This window comes from Sminthopsis crassicaudata, chromosome 1 (assembly GCF_048593235.1).
Source record: "Sminthopsis crassicaudata isolate SCR6 chromosome 1, ASM4859323v1, whole genome shotgun sequence".
NCBI lineage: Eukaryota > Metazoa > Chordata > Mammalia > Dasyuromorphia > Dasyuridae > Sminthopsis > Sminthopsis crassicaudata.
In genome coordinates this window covers 488,774,753-488,780,101 of record NC_133617.1, presented here as the reverse complement: position 1 = coordinate 488,780,101, position 5,349 = coordinate 488,774,753, and the positions used below count along the sequence as shown (strand labels likewise).

The window sequence follows — 5,349 nt, the reverse complement described above, 5'->3', positions numbered from 1 at the left end:
CCCCCCCCGGCCCGTGCGCCCCCCCACCCCCCTCCCCCGCAATCGCCCCTATGAAGAAGTAAATTTAAATAAATTTGAATAAAACCCCCCCTCGAGTAGAAGGAAGGGAGGGAAGGAGGGAGGGGGAGGGGAGGGGGAGGGGGCAGTTGGGGTGTCTCAGCCCCCCCGGCCCCCTGGCCCCGCGCTGCTTCGGCCCCGGGCCCCAGCCGCCTCTCTCATCCCTCCTCAGCTCCTTCCTCCTTCCTCCTCTCCTCCCCCCTCCTTCTCTCCTCCTTCTTCCCTCCCTCCCTCCCTCCTTCTTCCAAGCCAACCCCTCCCCCTTTCCCCCTACACCTCCACCTTCCTGAATTGAGGCGCGCGGAGCACGACGGATATTGTAGTCTTCTAGCCCTGGGCGCAGTCGTGGAAAACAATGGAACGCCGGGGAAGGCAAAAACTACATAGAAGATGGCGGCCAACGGGCCCGGCTGGGGACCTCCCTGCAAACCAAGGACGACGGGAGTTGTATTCCAACAGGCCCTGAGAATTTCATTGGGGAACACAGAACGGGAACAAGAACAGGGACTACAAACAAGATGGCATCTTCCTCCGCCCTCCTCTTCAGGCTCTCAGCCTCTTTCCCTCTACAACCCTCTGCGCGTGTGGGACCCCACGGGAGTCTTAGTCCGTCTACTTCCTAATCTCCAGTTATCCCGTTAGGAACAATGGGAAGGTAAAGACAGATAAGGACTACATGCAAGATGGCGGTAGAGTGACTAACTGGCTCGCCTGTCGCGCGGGGTGCGCTAGGAATAGTAGTCCGCTAGCTTGCAACAATACTTTAGGACAACGAACCCGGAAAAGGGATAAGACTACAATCAAGATGGCGACCAAGATTGACATTCTCCTCGCTGCCGCTTTTTAGCTCTGTATCTCACCACCAATATCTAAAGCCATCCGATAGCGCAAGGCACTATGGGAGTTGCAGTTTTCCAGACTCCACCTCTTTTCTCTTCAGCGGAGACAATGGAAAAGGGAATGGGGCGGGGACTATAGGCAAGATGGCGGCAAAAGGAAAAATGAAATGAGCATTTCTGGGCTTTTGGGAGTTGTAGTCTGCAGCCCATAGCTACTCATGTCAGACTTCTTATAAAAGGATTGTAGTGAAGATGAATGACATAAGCAATCTTTACCTGCGCTGTGTATGCTGGGAGGCGTAGTACCTTCCTTAGCCCAAGAAAGAAGGTAGGTTGGACAGTGGAAGATTGTGTCATGGTCGTGACGTAAATGGAGAAATCAACCAGGATAAAATAGAAAACCGGTCACATTCCACAGTTTGCTGGGAAATGTAGTCGGCTTCTATTGGCGGAGGATAGAGGCAGAGGATAGAGGTCCCAACCAAATGTGTAGAGGAAAAAGGCCCACACAGGACATGCTGGGATTTATAGTTCTTGTGACAATGTGCTTTCCTTTAAAGGGGTCTCTTAAAGGCACAGCGCGAGATCTCGTCACCATTTAAACAGGATACAAGCGTCCTACTTAGTAGTTCTTCCCTCTCGCCCCATCTTCTGAGACAACCGGAGAAATGAGAAAAGCTCCAGATGGTTGCCTCTTTCAATGTCCTGTCAACTCCACCCCCCAGCTCCCCTGTGCTGCTGTGGGAATGGCAGGCTCGGCTCGTGTGTTCCGGGCCAAAGAGTTTCTGAGCCCGAATGCTCCCTACAACAGAAAGTTCTTCATTGTAGCAGAGCAAAGTTGTCCAAATAGGCCACCTGTGGCTGGGAGAGGAGGAGCAAGTACCGGGGGATGCGAGACCTCCGTCCCTGCGCTCGCATCAAACACACTTCGAGGAATGGCAATAGTGACGTTTGCGTTTGAAAAGTTTGCTTTCTAAAAGGTTTTTCCCTGTCTGCAGACACAGCTGGACCCCGGACAGCGGAGCACACCGTGCGGTGTCCCCCTCTCTCCTCCCGCTCCAACACGCTCTCTGGCCGGCCCCCCATCCATCATTAGAGATGTTTTGGCGCCATCTTGAGGTTAATTAAAAACTTGAACATTTGTATGGGAGCTTAAAAGCACATGTAGGGGATAGTGTTTATTCCCAGTGTTGAAGGATGCTTTGGGAAGATTGGAGGATGCGAGAGGCGATCCTTCTCCTTGAGGCGAAGAAATGAGAGAAAAGCAGATCCGATGCAAACATTTGTATTACAGTTTTGATTTGACATACAAATTTTCATTCTATTCCCGTTATGCGTTATTTGTGTAACTTATGGATTTAAAAAATGGACTGCATCATTTGACACAGCGTGGCCCTTCAAGGTATCATTAATTTTCTGCCTTTTCCGTGTCAGACATTATCAGCGAAAAGAAAAAAGGAAGTTTATTAAAGCAACCGTGGGAAGCGTTCTTTAGGCTGTCACATACATTCGATCATATGATCATGGGCTCAGGAGCGTTTGAACTCCAATTACCACATCACCAAAGCATCATGCCCAAACATGACTTAATAGATAAGTCTTGAACAGTTGCCTAAGGGATCCAGCAGTAAAACGACTTACCCAGGATCAACTAGTTAGGAAATGCCAGATAATTAACTCAAATCCAAGATTTAAGCCTAACATTCTCTCCCTTTTAAGTGACTTGCCCAGGGTCACACAGCTAGGAAGTGTTAGGTGCCTGGGGTCAAATTTGAACTCAGATCCTTCTCACTTCAGGGCTGGTGCTCTAACCACTGTGCCACCTAGCTGTTCCGAGTCTAACATTCTTATCTGCTTTCCCTTGCCACCTATCTGGATTTATATGTGGATATTCTTACATGTTTTTGTATGTATTTGTGGCTCCTCCCAGAAAAGAGGTTCTTGTTCTGTATTTACATAGGGGCGTCATTCATTCTAGAAGCAGTTTGACCCTAAAGAGAAGAGTCAGGTTTTTCTTTCATTCTCTCATTGCTCCCCACTTAAGAGTTCCAGGGGACATTTCTAAATAAAGCTTAAGTATGGTATGTATCTAGCATCTAGCATCTTCCCACAAGTAGATTAAAAGGATCCTTTCTCATAAAGTTGTTCAATATACAAATATCTGGTACAGTACTGCAATTTATTTTTTCTACCAATGGAGAAAAGCATAAAACAAAAGACCTTTGAGCATACATTAACAAATATTTGGGGGGTAAAACAATGATTCATCATCTTAATTTCTGTAAAAGGTAAAGGTATTTTGTGAGGCTGCTGGACTTTGCCTCAGCTCATTGTCTGAGGCCCAAATCTGCTGGCCACTCAGGCACCTCTACCTAGTGCCTTCATGGTCCGAACAATCTTGTTGATTCCATTCACACAGGAATCCTCTGTTGGACAACCATCATTGAATCAGCTATCAACTCAGGTACTCACATACCCCCCAACTCATGAAGTAGCAACCAAGATTGGAAACATCTGGATCAGGATTGCTGGCTTATACCCTTATAAGCAATCAGTGAGGATACATAGAGCAAAAGAGTTGACCAAGTTATTAGGGGGTCTTTGTTCTCAATGTTCCTTATACTTGTATGTACATGTTGCATATTTCCCTTTCCCTGAGAAAAATATAAGCTTCATTAAACCAGGAATAATTGAATTTATGCCTTTATATTTTTAACAACTAGAATATTATCCTGTAAATAATTGCTTGATAAATGATTATTAAATTAAATTGAACTCTTATAAGTTAATCAGTCATAAAGGCTTTTCATTCTTTCCTTTATAATATCTTTCCCATTAATCCACTTTACTCTATTCTCATTCCAATGTCTTTAGGGTCAAGCCCTGGTACTTTTGTGTTGGAAGTATAGTGAGAGCTTCCTAACTTCTCATTTCTTTAACCTATCTTTCACAAGCTTCCCAAAATTATTTCTAATTACAAATCTGGCCTTGTTTATCCCTTGCTCAAAAACAATTTAGCAATGGAGATCATTGCTTATAAAATAAAATGTAAATCTTTACAGCCTGGCATTCAGGGCCCTTAGCAATCTATCAATATCTTACCATTCTACTAACCATTATTCAGGAAATAAGAGTACAGTGTTTATTATTTTCTTTTTTGGGTTTTTTGGAGTTGTGACTTCCCAAGGTCACAAAGCTATAAATGTTAAGTGTCAAGTGTCTGAGGTCAGATTTGAATTTAGGTCCTCCTGACTCCAGGACCCATGTGCTAATTATCTGGTGTGCTATCCACTGTATCATCTCGCTCCCCTTCCTTTCTCTTCTTTTCTTTTTTTTTTTCTTTGCTGAGGCAATTGAGATTAAGTGACTTGCTCAGGGCCACACAGCTAGGAAGTGTTAAGTGTCTGAGACCAGATTTGAACTTGGCTCCTCCTGAATTCAAGGCTTGTGCTCTATCTACTGTGCCACCCCTTACTTTCTTTTTTTAAAATTTATTTTTTATTAATTTTTATAATTATAACATTTTTTGACAGTACATATGCATAGGTACTTTTTTTTTTTTTTTTTTACAACATTATCCCTTGTACTCCCTTCTGTTCCGAATTTTCCCCCTTCTTCCCTCCACTCCCTCCCCTAGATGACAGGCATTCTCATACACATTAAATATCTTATAGTATATCCTAGATACAATATATATGTGCAGAACCGAATTTTGTTATTGTTGTTGTTGCAAAGGAAGAATTGTATTCGGAAGGTAAAAATAATCTGGGAAGAAAAACAACAAAAAAAAAATGCTCACAGTTTACACTCATTTCCCAGTGTTCCTTCTCTGGGTGTAGCTGATTCTCTCCATCATTGATCAATTGGAACTGGATTAGCTCTTCTCTATGTTGAAGATATCCACTTCCATCAGAATACATCCTCATACAGTATTGTTGTTGAAGTGTATAATGATCCCCTAGTTCTGCTCGTTTCACTCAGCATCAGTTGATGTAAGTCTCTCCAAGCCTCTCTGTATTCCTCGTGCTGGTCATTTCTTAATATTCCATATTCCAATAATATTCCATAACCTTCATATACCATAATTTACCCAACCATTCTCCAATTGATGGACATCCATTCATTTTCCAGTTTCTTGCCACTACAAAAAGGGCTGCTACAAACATTTTGGCACATACTTTCCCTTCTTTATATGGCATACCCTTTTCCTTCTTTAGTATTTCCTTGGGATATAAGCCCAGTAGTAGCACTGCTGGGTCAAAGGGTATGCACATTTTGATAACTTTTTGCGCCCCTTACTTTCTTAAGAGTGTTCTATTCTTCTATTTTTTAAATAAAATCTTTCTTATTTTCTTTTACCCATATGTGTGTGTTTTTATTGTTGTTTTGTTTTTTTACTGCTATGTGGACCTTCTCCTCCTGTCAAGTCAGTCTTCCTATGGTTCCACAAAAT

The 5,349-nt window shown here is 43.4% G+C and overlaps 1 long non-coding RNA gene across 1 annotated transcript; it reads left to right on the top strand.

The window, feature by feature from the left end:
- The first annotated feature begins 436 nt into the window (after window positions 1–436).
- Window positions 437–2,978, top strand: LOC141550571 (uncharacterized). Its single transcript, XR_012484628.1, has 2 exons — window positions 437–1,224; window positions 1,895–2,978. It is a non-coding gene; the product is annotated as an uncharacterized LOC141550571 (long non-coding RNA).
- The last annotated feature ends 2,371 nt before the right edge of the window (window positions 2,979–5,349 follow it).